The following is a 19,468-nucleotide window of genomic DNA, read 5'->3' as shown; positions in this document are numbered from 1 at the left end:
TCTAGATATTTACATAACTTACAGAGATATTTAGGCAATTTTATGTATATTAATTAGGAGTACCTATTTAAAGATTTGTATGGAATTTGTATTACGCTTCTCATTCCTATAATAATAAATTAGTCGAAAAAAGTCGAAAGGGCATAGCTATGGTCAATATACATGAAATTATGTTAAAATATTTTCCATAACGTCAATAGCCAGAAAGGAAAACGGGGTCTACGTTTGTATGGAGAAGCAGTCGTTCCCTTTCCTCTTAAACGCATCAGATGTAAATGACCTTTTGAGGCATACTTACTCGTACAGATTTTTTTTTTAATTTTGAATCAGACCTGCGTTTAATAATGTACCGACGCGTTCACGACATCAACACAAATGACCCAACGTAAATGTATACGATTAAGTACACATTAAAATAATTCAACTAAAATTATACAAATGTTTTTGACTTAAAATGCCAGAGTTCGCGTTCGCAGACGGCGCGCCACCTACGTAGTTGTAAAATACGGCCACGACAGACGCTGAGTGGGAGTTTGTTTACCAGCCACCATACTACTATTACTATCCAAATTATACGCTAAATTATCCCCAAAACACCACATCTATAAAAAAAACCTAAAGCTGTTGCTTACATAAACGCAGCGTAAAAATTTATTATTCTGAGATATCTCCATGCAGATTTTCACGGATAAAAGGTTGATATAAAACTGTACACTGTTTCGCTTTTAAACCAGCCACGGAAAAATAAAGCTTCATTTTATCCCAAACGCGTAATAAACACGTCGTAATGGCTTCGTATGTGTGGGGGAGCGTGTCTGTTATCACGTCTGATAAAATTCGATAAATTATCGACGCCCGGACTTTTGCAATTATGAAAATTCCCTGGTATCACTTCGATAGATGAGATTTCAATTGGCCCAATTTGGGCGCCAATATTTAGGCCCCACGTTGGGCGCCAAATATCATAAACCTTCGTTCTAATTGAGTTTCGGCTGTTATACGCAGCAAAATAGCAACTACCACATTGAGCCTGTACTATATACAGTCAGCTTCAGAGAAAAGGTAGAAGTTTGTATGTAAAGGTGCTAAGCTAATAGTATTTCTGACCATAATGTTAAATACCGAAAATATAGGCACACTTTAATACAGTAACAAAAATTTTATATATACACATTTGCTGCGTATAATAACATGTCAAACAGCTTGACTTGTACTTGTAGCTTAAATAAACATTTTTAAATAACATAAAGAATGTCTAATAAGAATTACAAAGATAAGACGGTTTAGGCAATCTTGTAAGTTGGGTGTGGAGCGCGGTATGGGCAAACTGTTGCGCCTAAAGTGCTCCCTCGCTATTGTCTCGATGAGATTGCCTATTCATTCAAATGAACATCTAATTTCAAGCAGTTCATTACAATTACAATGTAGGAAGTTAATTAACTTAGTATACTAAAAAATAGACTAGACAGTCTATGGAGCCTGGTCTTCAACACAAGAATAAGATGACACGATCCTCACGGAACTCCTTAAGAAGTAAATTAAGTCAGTAAATAAATCTTAGGTAATTAAAAACATTCCATTTTGTTTTCAAGATTACATTCTAAGACACTTAACACGTCTTACGCTTCCAATTTAATCTCTTAAACTGCCATTTAATCCCGGTAATGGAATTGCAGAGCGACTTAACAGAACTTTTGGAGATTTCTGACCTTATCAGATAAACACTAGTTTTGAGCACAGGCTGGAAGAAATAGTTGAAGGTTATAGAAACACGTTTAAGGGTGTGTGAGGTACGGATGGGACCGGCACAGAGGTGCGGACGGCGCGGCGATGAGCGCACACTGGCGCCGCCCGGACAGTATTACCAGCGTCAGAACGCCATTGCCTTAACTATTGGGCGATTTGGGCGGACATGCCATATTAAGATAATTGTTTAAGTATTTATCTGTACACCTCATGTATTTATATACATCAACCTAACCCTAACCCTTACCATTGGGCGGACACGCCATATTATGAAAATTGTTTAAGTATTTATCTGCGCACTTCATGTATTTATATTCATGAATATGTTTGTAAACTCATTAGCGCGTTCAGTTGAAACAGTAGTGTGTAGGAGGGAGCAAAATGACATATTTATGACTAGGGCGTAGGGATCTTGAACAAAGCGACTCGATCACTGTACTATTAGGAAACAAAATATTATTACGACAATATTTTAATTTGTATTATTACAAGTAGAAATGCAAAAATTATAAACCGAAATAAATGTCATATATAAAGGAAAAAGTAACCAAGGCTTCCAGTGCCCAGGGCTAGAATCGAACCAGCTTCCTCAGCAATCGCCAGATGCCTAGGCGCACTTTTTAGAAGCTTTTATTTAACTTGCCCTGTTAGTATGTATGTATGTATGTATGTATGTATGTTAGAGTGGATCAAATCTTGGAAGCTAAATTTGACCCACTTCTCGATTTCCGATTGAGCTGAAATTTTGATTACATGTGTAAATCGAATGACAATATTATGATGACATGGAGCTGATCTGATGATGGAGACAGGAGGTGGTAAACCAGGCTTGGTCGCATAGCCTAGAAAAAAAAGAAAACAAAGATCAGTCAGCGATAAAAACTTGTACCGAACATATTTTTTTTTTTTTTCCTTTTTCGATATACGATGTGTCAATGTGCCGCAGGGTTAATTCTATTCGGGGCGGGGTATAAAGTATCCGATTGTCCGTTCTGTATGTTAATACTATTAAATATTCTGTGCCAACTAGAGTGTAACGAGCGTTATATTCCAGGTCAACAGTTATAGCTGTCGTCTAATTATCCTACTGCGTAGTCCAGATTGTGCATGTTAATGGAAACGGGATAACTGTGTACAGTCACGTCTGAAAATATCGGTACAATAAATGTGGCAAAAATTGGTATACACTACCTTAATATATGGGCAATAAAGTCGTGTATACATATTTCTGGCACTTTTTTCGTATCGTATAAGTGTTACCGGTACTAGTTTTCTATACAAATACAGGTAGAGTGACGTTTTTGTTAGACCAAACATCGCTTATGACACTGACATATCCGATCGATATCGTATCTAGACCTAATATTTGACGTATCTTAAAGTTCGAATCAGGCCGTTAGTCTGCGCCTCTATTGGTTGAATTACAAAAAAAAATCTTAGTGGAGCTGACGAATATAACATGTAAGTTTACCTAAGTAATGTATGTTATAAATTTCAAGGTCTTATCTTCAACAGTTGACACTGTGAATTATCTGCCAGTATGAATGGAACAAAATAAAATGGAAATCATTTATTCAGACAACACATCAATACAAATAACAGATAAACACAACAGTAGACACAGAGACGTGAAGCCGAAATGATCTCCACTCAGCAATGAAGCTGACACGACTAGCGTGGTCAACGGCGCTAGTTTTATGTGGAGCTAGCGGGTAGGCAGTATCTATATATAATAGAACTTTTAGATTTGTTATAGCACGTTTCAAAATAAAACTTCTCCAAAACAAAAGTTTTCCTAACTAATTTTACTCAAAATGCTTAAGCACTCAAAGTGCACCTAAATTAACCAAATTTCCCTCAAAATTCGGGAGTGGTCGAGAGCTGGCAACGTCGCGCGACGGCGCATTTTGGTCGCGCCACCCGCTCCTAGCGGGCGCAACAGGTACAACTGTATAGGTACAGAAGGTCACAGCGTCTTGGCGATCCAAGGGCGAGATTTTGACGAAAATTTGCCTTTAAAAAAAGATTAATGTTCCTTAAAAAAATGCAGTGCAATTCGTTTTTGGGTTAGGTTGGCTGCGTGTAGAAATAGTACCTAAGCTTAAAAGTGCTCATGCTCACTCCATACACATAAAAAAAAACTATTTATAGTTAATAAGTTAGGAAATTGAAGTATGGAGAGAGTATTTCTAGCCGATAATTTAAATACTTAGGTACCAGCCCTTTTGAAATAACTTTCCCTGGAAATTTGAGAGTTAGTAGAATTACTATAATTGGTACAAGTGTACCTATAGGTGCAGAACATCACAGTTTGTCGAGATAAGTCGAGCCTCCGCCGAGGAGAGCAAAGCAAAGCACAAGGCCACTACCTTTTCTCGAAGCGCTTCGTCGATTTTTTGAACCAATATTGAACTCATAAATAGGGTTTGAATGATACCAGATAAACAAAATTCTCGGGATATAGTGTCAATAGTAGACTTATTAAGCATTAAAAAAATCAATTGCATAGCTTTTACTTTAGATTTCATTCATACCTAAAAAACCCCGATTTCGCCACTGATTCACTCAGTCACTCACTGATGATAATAGGTTATCTCCTGAAGCCCTAGGAAGCTGAAATTTGGTATGTAGGATAGTGTTAGTACACAAACGACAAAAAATTCAAAACCTTGAAATTTTTTGCCCCTAAGGGGGGAGAGGATTTTGCATGGGGAATCAATCATCGCTGAACCGATTTAGCTGAATTTTGGCATGTAGATTTTTAGATAGTTTTGTTATGGGGAATCATATATAATAATAGTTTTCAACCCTAAAATTACCCCGTAAGAAAGGAAAAGGGCGTTAGGGGGAAAGGGGGTTGAAGTTTGTATAAAATCAGGGGGAATCAGTAAAAAAAGCAGATTGTATACAAGATGCTACCAGATATGTTTTTTTAATATTTTTAATAGTAAACTCTTTAAATTAGAGGATGGAAGATTGTCATAAGGAACTACCAAAAAGAAGTGAAGAGCACGCGTGCGGTAAAGTAGCACCATATGTACTGTAATTATGTTAATTTAAACGATTCTTCCTATTCTTTAAAAATAAAAATAAAATCCGAACTAAGCAGGCATCCGAGATATTGTTTTGTCTTTAAATATACTGTACCTTGTAAAATGAACTCGGGCATGAAGAAAAGTTTTGTTGTTCATCTGTTGATCTATTTGGAATTTTCCTACCTTATAAAACAAAATAACGGATATTCCACAGAAACCCCGTGTATTTAAGATTATTATTTTGTAGCCCCAAGCTATTACCTTCGTCATAAAATCATTTTGTGTTCTGGTGATGTATTCCTACTGGTTACGCGAGTGCTGGGATTCTAAAATGTGTTTATTAATTCTAAAATAATAATAATGGGTGAGATACGCTTCATACTCGTGAACGGGTGCTGTTTGTGGAGACCGGTCTGTTTAAGCTTACACGGGCTACATGTTATGTTATAAGTACTTTAGTACTTTAGTTTTGAGTGGCATTAACGTGAGACACATCATTCGGTTCTTGTCTGATTTAATTTCTTGTCTTTTAATTATTATTATTGTTATTTATTACTTTTATTTGGCATGTACATACTCGTAGCTTAAGTGTTATGTAATTATTATTAATACTCACTCTATGGATTCTGTCTGAAATAAACGATTTATTTATTTATTTATATATGAATTCGAGTCTTGGAGTCCCTTTACATCTCTAAGGATATTTTAATGATCGTTTTTTATTAAGTTTTATCTCTGACACTTAGAGACTTTAACATTTCTAAATAATTTTAGTATTTGTATTATTTATTTATTTAAACTTTATTGCACACATAAATAAAAATGTACAAATGGCGAACTTAATGCCAAAAGGCATTCTCTACCAGTCAACCATTGGGTCAAACAGAGACATTTGTGTATGTTGGTGCAGGAAAAAATAATAACAAATAATAAGGAAAAAATTAAACGTGAAGTCAAAAAATATTAAAAATATATAAATAGTTAAATGCTACTACTTATATAATGTATAAAAGATAGACTAATACATATAATTATGTACATATACATGATGGTGAACCTTATTTAAGTTCTTCTGACAGAAGATGCTTGCGAAGTAGTCGTTTGAAAACGGGTTTGCTTGGGGCTTGTCGAATAAAGAGAGGGAGGGAATTCCAGAGACGGATTGCCTCAACGGCGAAAGAGTTAGACATAAAACCAGTACGGTGAGAAGGAATCGAGAGTTTGAGAGAACGGGAGGAACGGAGTTCACATCCTAGACGGGGGGTGATGAAAGTGAATTTACGTTTAAGATAACCAGGGGAGGAAGGCTCGAACAAAATGGAGAATAAAATACTCAGGATTCTAAGGGACCTACGTCGATGGATGGAGAGCCAATTTAGCTGAAGTCCGTTCTATCATAGTTTTTTGTAATTTGACGTTTAGAGACTGTATAAATCTCTAATTAAGTATCTAATATTTCATTGATTCCATATTTGTAATTGTATTATGTTATTTTTATTGATTGTAAAAAATTGACATGTAAAAGTGGTCCCTGTGGCCTATTTGTTGAATAAATGTTTGTTCGTTTATTTATGTTTATTAGAAATATTTGTTCCTGAGTTATGGGTGTTTTCTATGTATATAATTATTTACTTATACATATATAACTATATGTTAGTGAGCTCTTACTCTGGGACTACGTTGATCTGTGTAGGTTGTTCCCGAGTAATGAGTGTTTCCTATGTACCTATATATGTATATGTACACGTATGTATATCCTCACCTAGTACCCACAGTAAAAGGTTTGCTTAATTAGGGGCTAGTTCGATCTGTGTAAGATTGTCCCCAAATATTTATTTATTATTATTATATATTTACATAGTTAATTTTCGTAACATAGTGAAATAAATTCACTTAAGACTACTTAATAATCCTTAACTATGCTTACTAAATACGTACAATTTTGGTGTTAATTTTTGTGTGTTTTAAAACGATACCAAAGAGAACTTGAAATAGAAGTGGATTGTCATTATAAATTATGTAGCCACAGTAAAGGTAATACGGCATATTTTCGAGCGATGGCGCCATACCTTTGGCCTATGCTCTAGTAGATGGCGCCACTTCTCTTATCTAACAAATTTAACATACATCAGTGAAAGAATTAGGATCAAAGTCTTCTAAAAGAAAAAAGGTGTTCTAAAAGTTTTAATCGTGTGTCGAAAGATGGCAGTAAATTTACTATGTAAAATTGACTTCGACAATCAAATTTCTAATTCGCATCGCATGCCACTCGCGAAGGATTTGGAATAATACACTTCTACGGTGCTGGCGGCAATAACGGACAAAGACTGATGAATATTTTGGAAAAGTAAAGGTTTTTAGAGTAAAATTAATGTTAATCTTCCTAGTATTATTTAAATCTTCTAATTAGTTTTAAGTAGATGACGCGCAGATTTGTCAAATCTAATCTTTAATTACATGACAATAAGGCTCAAGGCAGGCGTCGCCATGAACGTAGAACGTGAAAAACAACTGTGTGATTCCCGACATCCACTAGCTACGGAGACTGCTTACCATCAGGCAGGCCGTATGCTTGTTTGCCACCGACGTAGTATAAAAAAAAAATATAACTGGCAGGCTAAAGTCACGCAGGAGTTTTGTCACCAATCCAGCCCTCAAATACCAAACGCCACAAGAGGCCCGTCTTGTAGCATGGAAATCGTAGCTCAATGAAGACTCACTAAACATAACACCTAACGAGCACTTACCCCCTGGCGCAAGAGAAGGATGGGTGACCTGGAAGTCTCTAAATAGATTAAGATCGGGGGTTGGCCGATCTAAAGACAACCTTCTGAAATGGGGAATCAACTCGGGACAAAGTGATGTACTTGCGAATGTGGCGACCTACAAACTGCGCAACATATGATGGAGTGCTCCCTGTGTCCAACTACGTGCACTGTAGAAGACCTCATAAAAGCCGGGGGTTAGAGGTGGCAAGATATTAGAAAAATATTATTTAGTCATGATCCCTTCACACGATAAGAAGAAGAAGGCGTCGCCGTGAATGACACGATCTGTACAAACTGCGTTTCGAAATCCCATTAAAAACAATGAGAATACAAAGCAAACAGCGATGACCGAAAACATCGCGCTTTGAAAACCTCATTTTTTAAAGTTGGTTTAATATTAAAGACCTAGTTGCATACATAGCTGATGTCTAAAGATCGATGCATTCAAAACTCAACTCTACAATGTGTATATAAAGTGAATTTTTCTTTAGCAAATTCCACATCTTTGAGTTGTTTATTTAACTTCATAATACATGATAACTCGCTCTTGTATCATACAAAAAGCAGCCTAAACATAATGGTTATAGAGTTCAAATTTGAAAAGGGAGGGAGTTGCCCGGTAAATTTGTGCTCCCAATCTCTTGAAAGGTTTGGGAAAACATTTTGAAATAATAATTCAGTACAAAAAGGCGTATTTTTGCATGTGATGTCTATGTTTATTGTTTCATCGTCCATTATGGAAAGTAGACGCAAAGAACAAAGTCTCCATAGGCAGAACTGTTGCAAAAGTGTCCAGCTGTCAGCTATAAGTAATAGTTCCAAATCGCTCCAGAGTAGCGCTAGAGTAGATAATAACCTTGGCGTTATTGACGGAGTGAAGTGCGCTGTCTATGATTAAATTTTTTTCTCGAGTATTCTAGGTATTGTAGCGCCACCTATTTATAGTTTTTTGTTGGACACATAATTGTCCATATTGCTAACTAAAACATTTGTGTCAGTACTACTAATGTTCGTTTTTTTAGCATTAGAAAGAAGGTAAGCAATCTTGACGTTTTTATAAAATAAAAAAAACACTTTTGATAAATAAGTCACGGCAAATATGTAACAATTATAAATCATATTCTAACATTATTTTGCTCTCATAAGTAATGGTTACTGATTTTTAAAAAGCGTTTTTCAATAAAAAGACATGTTAAGATTGTTTACCTTATTTTTAATGTTAAAAAAAGAACGATAGGCGGAGTTTTCATAGCACAGTAAAATTAAAGTGAGCTATGGAGTCGATATTAATATTAAAATCAAAGTCATACTCAACCTCATACTCATTCAGTAATTTTAACACATTTGAGCATTTCTCAAAAAAAAATCACATTAATTGCCAAATGGCAAAAACGGAACCCTTATGGATTCGTCATGTCTGTCTGTCTGTCTGTCCGTCCGTATGTCACAGTCACATTTTTCCGAAACTATAAGAGCTATACTGTTGAAACTTGGTAAGTAGATGTCGTATTCTGTGAAGCGCATTAAGATTTTCATACAAAAATAGAAAAAAAAACGATAATGTTTGGGGGTTCCCCATACTTAGAACTGAAACTCAATTTTTTTTATTAAACCCATACGTGTGGACTATCTATGGATAGGTCTTCAAAAATGATATTGAGGTTTCTAATATAATTTTTTTCTGAACTGAATACGTTTTCGCGAGAGACACTTCCAAACTGGTAAAATGTGTCCCCCCCGTAACTTCTAAAATAAGAGAATGATAAAACTAAAAAAAATTATAATGTACATTACCATGCAAATTTCACCGAAAAGTGGTTTGAATGAGATCTAGTAAGTAGTTTTTTTTTTAATACGTCATAGTCATAAATGGTACGGAACCCTTCATGGGCGAGTCCGACTCGCACTTGGCCGCTTTTTTCTATTTAGAATCACGAGCTCTTTCGATCCTAATGGGATGAAAAATTGTTCCAGATTTTTTTCCCATTGTGTTACCATTTCCCCATATATTTTGTATGGCGGTAAAAAAGGAAAGTTGGAACAATGTATGGAAATTTTGGGACACTTTTTCTCCTATAAGGATGACTAGGGCTCGCGATCCTGACTAGAAAAAACACAAAAGTGACAAAAAAACTCTCACTTTCACCCTGCGTTGATTTTGTATTACAAAAATCGTTTATTATTTGAAAAGCTCGGCTTACAAGAAAATATGGTAAATTGTAACTTTAAGAAGTCGATAAATATCTCTTATGAACTTAGATTCATACATACGTCAGTTATATCGCAACAATATGTGCCCGCGGCCGGAAACATCCTACTATGTCACTTGCCATAAGGATGAGATTTGCTTGTCACGAATAACCTGACAAGGCGTACTTATAAATAAATAATAAATAGTATTGGACATTCTTCATTAAAAAAAAAATTAAGTATGTAAGCTAGAGATATATGTATATTTATTAATCATTGTTATTAGAGTGGAATTAAAGGCTTATTTATTTTTATTTATTATTGGACATTCTAACACAGATTGACTAAGTCCCACAGTAAGCTTAATAAGGCTTGTGTTGTGGGTACTCAGACAAGGTTGATAGTTAACACCCCTATAATGGAACAGGCACCAGTCATGCGATGGTATAGACAAATCCTGTAAAACAAGTATTTACCATCAATTTTTAATCGCTGGCAACATTTTACCATAAACAAGAGCCAGCTGCTTAAGTTCAATTTTTCATTGGTATTGGTTAGTTTGAAAAGAATGGCGCCATACATCCCATGACTGGAGCAAAAAACCACAGTTTTAATTGATTAATAATATTGAAACCAATTGCAGTAGCTTTCATTAAATACATAGAAAACATAAAGGACGAATTGGACATTCAACTTTTAAAGCGTAAAGCGGTAGAAATTTTACAGGTGTCCGTGAAATATCAAACATACTCCAAATTTTCTCTTAAATTTCCCATGATTGCCGTTAACATATACAAAAAAATACAAAATACAAATACAAAATAGTTTATTTGGTTTAACTTATAATATACATAACATAAAGGGCTGGAATCTCCCATTAAGTATTATAATACTTGTGTCGGGAGACCCCGCTCTTCCATTAGGAAATAGGGTAAAAACAACAAACTGTACTTAACTTAATTAATATACAATTTACAAAACTGATTATTATTTACTATTATAATATACAATAAGTATACAATTTCAGACCCGATTAAATTGTGTTATTACAATTAAGGATCTATATTATTTTATAACAATAGGTAACACTATTAAATTAGATTTTAAGAGTAAGTGTTTGTGTGTGTGTGTGTGTGTGTGTGTGTGTGTGTGTGTGTGTGTGTGTGTGTGTGTGTGTGTGTGTGTGTGTGTGTGTGTGTGTGTGTGTGTGTGTGCGTATGTGTGTGTGAATGTGTGAATGTGTATGCGAGTGGGATTCATAATAACAGTGCCTCCGTTTCTTCATAATATATAATATACAGATACATAAATACATAGAAAACATGCATGACTCAGAAACAAATATCTGTGCTCATCACACAAATAAATGCCCTTACCGGGATTCGAACCCGGGACCATCGGCTAAGTCAAAGGCAAGGGCAAGTTAAATAAAAGCTTGTAAAAATGTACCGGGAGCCCCGGGCAAGATGTTTGACTTCTACATAGAATTTTATATTAGCCAATCAAAACTTTTATTGACCAATTATAACTTTTTTTTCATAGCGGGAAACTGAATCGGGTAATGTACAAAGCTACGGGCGCAGTATATTTATGGAGAAGGGAAAATTTAATTTGTGTCAGTAATATGGACCGTTTTACGAATTCATAAATGAGACCGAGGGGCTATTAGTAAGGGGGTATTCGCTATGTGCACGACTGCCACGCAACCTAACATCTTATAAAACTACTCCAAAACTAAAAAGTACAGAACGGATTTTCATACGACTTTCATCTATCAATAGAGTGATTCTTGAAGAAAGCTTAGGTATATAATTTATATAGGAGTATAGAGGAGAGAGAGTAATAATGGGCAATATATATTAGGTATATATTGCCCATTATTACTCTCAAAATTAAACTTCATCACTAAAGCCAGACTTCCCGCTCGCCCCAACCGTAACCTTCATATGTTCGTACCACCCATCCGTCGAAAGAACTACACTAGAAACAGTTTTATTCCCCGTACTATGTATCTTTACAACAGAGAATTCAACGAAATAGACCTTTTTAATACCACTCTTACAGGATTGAAAAAAAAAATTAATAATAAATTCACAAGTCACGAATGATAAAATAATAATGTATAATGTACCGATAACACGCTTAGATATTAAGTAGGTAGTAAACAATTACGAGGGTGAACGTCCTAGTGCTTGGCATGTCACTGTCACTTATACTGTTAATGACTTATGTTTAATGGTGCCATTTACTGGGACAGTGGTCAGCGCTTGAACGTTTCCCTTCTTTCAATTTCATCTTCTTCTTATAGTTAAGTTAGTTCAGGTCCATTGCAACAAAATTAATAACTATAATCTATAACGTTTTCGGCACTGTATTGTTAATATTATATGTATTATAAGACAAATGTAACTCTTCTGTAATGACTGTTTGTGCCAAAATAAAGAGAAAAAAAAAATAACTTGTTAAGGTTTCGTGTAAATTGGTTGAAATATAACGATGTTGTCGGGAAAAAACACGCTGGCTAGGAGCTTTTAAGGATAACTTACTATACCCATTCTTAACTTCTAGCAAAGCTCATGTAATACTCGTATGTGGCATTTGCAAAGCTATTTATATAGATACATTATTAACAACTATCAAATTAAATACGTTAGTTATATTAAGCATTTCATACAGATTACAATGGTCCCTTACACCATACAATTTAAATGAATATTTCAGGAGAAATCGTAAATTAAAGTTTCATTTCGAGCCAAATAATGCGGGCATTTTTCTCTGTCACTCTAATTACGTCTAAGTGAGAGTAAAAGAGAAAGTTCCCCGCAATTGGCGAATTTTGGATTTCGCGGTAGGCCCCCTGGGCCCAAGTGCTTAACAAAATTGACGGTCTCCTTTGATGGAAGCAACTTGACTCTTTGCGGCTCCTATATCCAAGAAGTTTTTTATGTCTTCTTTCTTTCTCAACATACTACTTAGCTACCTATCTGGTAACTTTTTTTAACGTCATCATTCACTCATTTTGTCTATTTCAATTAAATACTCTCCAGTTCGTTCAGGGCCAACAAAATTGACGGTTCTCTTTGATGGAAGTCATTAAATAAGCCAAAATACTCTCTACCCGTACCTAACACCCGCTGGCCACCGAGTGCTCGCGGGCGCGTGTGATGCGCCCCCAGCGTGCCTCGGGTCGTGCAACAAGTACGGCATCGACCAGTGACGCACGGCCCTCCCCCCGCACTTTAGTGTTGCCAGGATCCGTGGAACTATTATCAAGTTTAACCAAAACCATAAAAAATGCGTGAGTATCGTGGAACAATCGGTTGTTGGAACGAAGTTAAGGAAGGAAATTGATTAACGCTTTTCACAAAGGCAATCATGTAAATCACGTTCATGTTTATGAAAATAAGAAATAAATTACTTACTTATTTTTTGTTGTTAAGAAAGGGTCGTGACGGAACTCTAGTCTTACACTTTTTTTCGCTTAGCCCCCCTCCGCCAGTCCGTCGTACAACAAAATAAATAATAGTACTACCGTACAAAGCCGAAGTTTGACAGCAATCCGGGGACGAAAAAATCATGTTGCCTCTTTCTAGTGTGGCACTATCCCTTTCGGCTATTTAGGGTTGTCAAAATTCAAGTGATTATCTTATCTGTGGTTGAGCACGCAAAGGAACGTTAAGCTTTGCCAACCCTAATAATTCTTCGTAGCGATGCTAAGCTGAATGGAGCCGAGAACGCGAATGCTGTAGTTTCCCCCACTATCCGAACCCCTAGTGTAAATGTATTCGATAGCGAAACGTGACGTATGCGTTTGCGTTAAGTCTCATTTTGTATGGGATTTAGAGTTTCCAAAACGTCCCGCTTGGCGCGCTGTTTCTAAATCCCATACAAAATAAGACTTAACGCAAACGCGTACTTCACGCTATCGAACAAATGTACACTAGAGGTACCGTACCATGCGATAGTTAACTTCGCTCCAAAAATTAAGCTGATAATCGCGAATCGGCGAAGTGGACCCCTTTATGATGCAAAAAAAGAAATTTTGAAGGGCGAGAGGTTGTTTGCATTTATTTTGTTAGAATAACTAAATTTTTGTTACTTTGCTCCTACAAAAACAACCCTGGTTCTATATGGTCTCGGTGCAAAAGTTGGAAAAGCCATATATATCTATCTCTCTTTTTCGTCATACTTATATATGTGTGAAATTATTGTATGATACGTGTACGTACGGAATATCGATTGATATATACCACTAGTTTTTCTGTGAAGGAAAACATTGCGAGAAAACGTCCATATATAGGCGAATAAATCCAAACAAAGAATAATTAATATGCAATTCAAAGAAGAATATTTGCGAAACATATTTTTCCCTATTCAAAAAGTTTATATAAAATCCCAAAAATTCCGGAAGTTTTTCGATTATGGCAACCTCGCTTGAAATCGTTCGGAGGCACATCTCCAAATTTATTTCCGGCATTGTGTTGACAACAGTACATTCGAAACACAGGAATATGTAATATTTACGGTTCACTAATATGGCAATTAGTTTGCATGTTTTTTTTTGATATTACGTCGGTGGCAAACAAGCATACGGCCCGCCTGATGGTAAGCGGTTACGGTATGTATGTATGTATATTTGGGTCGAAATTATTTTCGTTCTCTTATTTCTGTCTCTGTCACGCTTCTATTTTTGTCTTTTATGAAATGAATAAAATGAGTATGAGTGCTATTGAATGTCTTTCTAGCTGTAGATTATAATTCTCTTGGGAAAAATTAAAAAATAAATCCTCCATACAAAACACAAGGTAACACACAATACAAGAAACAAGGTTAACTGGAAGAGATCTCTGTAAGGGATGAGTTCGCCTTTGTACAAATGATGTGTGTTCTTTCCTGTTTTATGTTTCTTTTGTACAATAAAGTGTTTTACTACTACTACTACAAAAAGCTCTACTCTGTCACATATTTTGGGAAAAAACAAAACAACGAAAAATATTTTGGACCCATTTACTAAATAGACAACGCATGAACAGTATTTTGAAAAGCAAGCGTACCAATAGGGATCCTTAGTTGCCGTCCGTCAGGATGGGCGAATTTTAAAGACATTTTTGCCGATACTCTGATATGGAAATAGCAACTTGATTATTTGCGGCACTCATATCTTTCTTTCTCAACCTAATATGTAGTATCTACCTATCTGGTCACTTTTTAATTTCATCATACACTAAATATCCTAGATCAGTTTTTCTGGGGCGTTCTGGAATTTCTCTTAAACCTCTTTATATAATGAGAAGAAAATAGGGTTGTTTCCAATTTTTTGAAACGCTTGTATTACGTTCTATATTAACTAAAAGTTGCCCTAAAATTCAACTTTTATACTTAAAACGGCTTTAAATATGTTTAATTAACAAAATATATTTTGACAGATGCTTTCGCACCCAAAACGCTCTTTGAAAATCTTGTGACGTCACAGTTTACGGTTTGACACATAACTACATACACACGTAGAAGATACGAACTGTCAACTGACATCTGTCATTTGTTGTTTATCCCCTAACTGTCAACAGTGTCAATCCGAGAGTTGTGACGTCATCAGAATCTTCAATGACGTTTCGAGTTTGGTCACGTGACGTGTGCCAAAAGATATTTTAAATTCAATATTTACAAAATAATATGTTCATTACAGGTCCCCTAAAAGTAGTTTAACATGTTCTTATAATCCCAAAGAATTTATTGGGATACAATTCTGCCCTAAGATTTGTAGATGGAAACAACCCTATTGCAGTCTTCTGAAAATCCAATTTATATGCATAGCTGTATTTTTTAAATTATGCGGTTCTCTGAAAGAGGTTTCATTCCAGTTGCCTAAACAACATAAGCGATTTGAGACCTCATACCAAGAAGAGAGACTTGGACCCGCGTATGTCCTTAAACTACGTCCAAGAGAGGTATGTGGAGTGTTAGGGTTGGCACCGCCAACTTTTATTCTGCAAGTAGGCCTCAAAGGCTCTTTTACAAGTCAATACAACATTTATACTAACATCATATTATAGTGACATGAAAAATACATAACAACATTTATAAATACAACAGCCAATACCTGGGTACCTAAACATTACATTATAATAATCTTAAAATAAATAATTACTACAATACAATAGAGATGTATAGTCTTTATGGTTAAAAACACATTAAATCTGGAGATGTAAAAGGTCCCCAATGTCAGAGTACTAATACTAATTAAATTTGGAGGTGTAAAGTCTCTCCAAGTGTCAAAATAAAATTTATACTAAATAAATAAACCGCGTCTGGACTGTTAAACTAGCAGTCTCATAAACTAATGCTACAGAATACATAACTAGTATGTACCAAGTCAAATATATTATACAGTATGACAGAGACGTATAGTCTCCACGGTTAATACATTAAGTTTGGAGATGTATAAGGTCCTCACGGAGCGGTGGCGGTAGCGTAAGCACCAACCGCCATAAGGTACCTTTACCAGTTAAATGTCACATATTTTCCAAAATGTCCAGAAAGGAAAATAGGGACTACGTTTATATGGAGAAGTGGTCATCCCTTTTCCTCTTAAGGTCGCGTTACACTGGCAATGGTTGGTTCCCAAATCGATTCGCTTATTGAGCTCCGGTGACCAATGGAAATAGTTGGAGGTCATTTTAGCCCATTTTAAATAAGTCTGTCGAAGTTACTAAGAGGCTTAAATTGTGCCGCCGCGCCGGTCATTTTCGAGGTTGAAATAATCCTTTCACCACACCCACTGGTAAAGGCCCTCTTGATTGTTCAAAAACTAATGAGAAAGTTGCATTTTATCCACATGTGTGGCAAAGTAATCAGATGCAAATATTGAGTTGTTTTCTTAAGAACCTAATATAAGAAAGCTAACATAAGTTAGCTGGTAGAATTGTCTTTTAAATGATGATTTTGTATGATAAATGGTTTATTACGTTCCTTCATTTGGATTTGATTTAGTTTGATTTGTTTGGGATTTCATAGTTAGTATTTTTCTTACCTTGGTGTGGTAAAAACTTTTGTGTTTTACTGGGAGGCACAGTTTGTTTATCCCTCATGCTATGAAACCATCGCAACGTGCATCGCTCTATTCGAACCACTCGCTACGCTCGAGGATACATCTTGGAATTTTTCGCTTGCTCGGGTATAAATATTATCACGGGCGGTTAAACAACAACTTTGCCTCCTTGTAAAACAAATAACGATTTAAAAGTCGCTGAAAAAATGTTGGTCAGTTTGAAGAGTACAGTTTAATCTTTTCCTAGGCCACACCCGGTATACAGCGATTCATTATAACCCTAAACAGTAGGTTCACGAAACAGACGAAAAGGATGTAGGTTTTTAGGTCAAGTATGCGAGACGTACAATAATTACATCAGAACCAATACGTAACATTTACACCCCAAAGACAGCCTAAAAGTCAACCTTACAGCTTTACTTTAAAGTACATAATCGCTCGTAGTCGGTTATGAAGTGTTGATCGGTTCTCACCATCCATTAAAAGGGTCCAAGGGGGCTCTTAGAGAAATTAAACCTTCGTCATTTGCATTTGAGACCAGTTAATGGTAAAGACATTTTATCTTTTGACCACCTGTCTGGCCTAGTGGGTAGTGATAGTGACCCTGAAGGTTGTTTTTTTTACAGCTTCAAGGGACTGTAGAATTGAGTAAATCGTTTTAATTTCAACTCGATGCCTCCACTAGTTTTCGAGAGACAGACAGACAGCAGAGTGATCCTATAAGGGTTCCGTTTTTACGGGCATTTATTGAGTCTTTTTTAAATGAGTGCGTAGGTAATTGTATTCATGTGTGCGTGCGTAAATGTGCTTCAATTATATGTGACATAGGAGGGGCTTTTTGGCGACGGTTTTGAGTGAATTTTACGTAACTTTTTGGCAAAAAAATCATTTTCTGACTGTACTTTTCTTTTCACATGCAAAACTCATTGAGACAATTCTAAAAACCCCAAACACAATTAGGTTGCGTTGATTTATCACAGAGTTCCTATGTCCACCTCTTGTCTCCATTATTAGATCAGCATAATGGTACCATAATATTTCATTGTCACCCGATTAGACATAGATACATTACAAGTTGATAAAAAGCTTGTAAAATTATGCGTATCAGTGGAACTAGGCATTATCTACAACAACGGTAAACGTCCGGCCAACATATCTCTTTCTCGCTTTCACCTATAGCTGCGTCCTTGACGGACTTACGGCGGATCACCTTCCACACGATCGAACAGGCCTCAGACCGGACCAAGGCGATCTGCTACGCTCGTCTGTTACAGCTTTGACGTCAATTAAAATGCCTTATTATTTAGAGGTCTCTGTTTAAATTAAGCGAATTATAATAAAATACAGCTTAGAGATAGATTAACGGGCCAATTCGAACGTCTACCGATATCAGAATGATATTTGAATCATGTTCTTTAGTGCGTCTCACCCGCGCCAATACATGTACGGACGAAATGGAAGAAGTACGAGCGAAATGCACGATAAATAAATAACTTGATTCAAATATCGGTCTGATATCAATGTCGAATTGGTCTAAAGTTAAATTAATTAAGATATTTATGCCTAATCGTAGGAAGGGTTTTGAATTCTATAATTTTTGCATTTCTTATCTATTATAAGATAAGATGCAAAATATGGTCATAGCAAATTAAGGTTTTCACCTCAAATGAGATACTCGTATACATTTTATTACTTATGGTGTTTTTAAGGTTCTCTGAAAAAATACCGAATATCTCGTGTGCTCGTCGGAACTTATTTGAAATCAAATGTCATAAAAGTCCGTGTCAGCTACAATGATCCATGGTTTGGTCTTCGATGCCACAATCACAAAGCGCGGAGTCCGTCCATCCCCATTTGTGACGGAAAAAGTTACATCGTCCGTGTCCAGTGGTTAGGCGATTCAGTCGGCACCATTGCTTCCTAGATGTCCTCTCCGCGCCTACCCAGGGAGACCAGATGATCTCATCAACCTGACGCCCGAAACTGTGCAGTGGCTGCATAACCTGGATGTTGCCTTATAATCTTTTATGTACCTTTGCCTATTTGACAATATCGCCATACGATTAAATAAATAAAGCTACAATGTTGTTTACATCTAGGTAATAATTGTACACACTAACGCAAGGAAGAGCGCGTGCTGCTGGAAGCTGAGAAGAAGACTTGGAGAGGATGGAACCTGGAGACTCCACTGGAACCAGGAGATTCAAGCTCTGGTTTCCGAGCCGACAATCATTGGAGAAACAAGCCGCCAGACTCCGATTGGACACGTAGTCCGGATGGGTGAAGATCATGGAGTCTGGAAGGCGTACTTTGGAGTTCCAAATGGCCGAAGACCGTCTAGACGCCCTAGACACTGCTGGAGAGACGAAGTGCAAAAAGACATTAGCGAACTCGGCGCCGTCGACTAGACATAAACAGGCTTTGGACAGCGAAGCATGGCGGTCTATGGTGTCGGAGGCCAAGATCCACTTCGGGTCGCTACGCCACAGCAGTAAGTAAGTAAGAATTGTGGATCATAAAATTTGCCAATATGGATGTTATTACAAAATAATGTAATTTAACTTTTTATAAAGTACACTTAGAATACGACAAAAATGACCATCCTCTATGATAATATCATTTTGTATTAATATCTTACCTTAAGAGGGAAGAATAGCTTTGAGATCCCAACGAAATAAGGG

General features: G+C 36.3%; 1 protein-coding gene across 3 annotated transcripts in view; it reads right to left on the bottom strand.

Moving 5' to 3' along the window:
* LOC133517336 (synaptotagmin-5-like) overlaps window positions 1–19,468 on the bottom strand; it is a 103,133-nt gene that overhangs the window by 48,090 nt on the left and 35,575 nt on the right. The window contains exon 1 of one of the 3 annotated variants that reach the window (XM_061850605.1): window positions 1,710–2,049. The exons of the other annotated variants lie outside the window; for them this stretch is intronic. The gene's annotated coding sequence lies outside the window, so the exon portion shown is untranslated. Of the gene's footprint in view, window positions 1–1,709; window positions 2,050–19,468 lie in introns of those variants that run through there. 3 annotated transcript variants of the gene reach the window in all.

Source organism: Cydia pomonella, chromosome 4 (genome assembly GCF_033807575.1).
Source record: "Cydia pomonella isolate Wapato2018A chromosome 4, ilCydPomo1, whole genome shotgun sequence".
NCBI lineage: Eukaryota > Metazoa > Arthropoda > Insecta > Lepidoptera > Tortricidae > Cydia > Cydia pomonella.
This window is presented reverse-complemented; position numbering and strand designations above follow the sequence as displayed.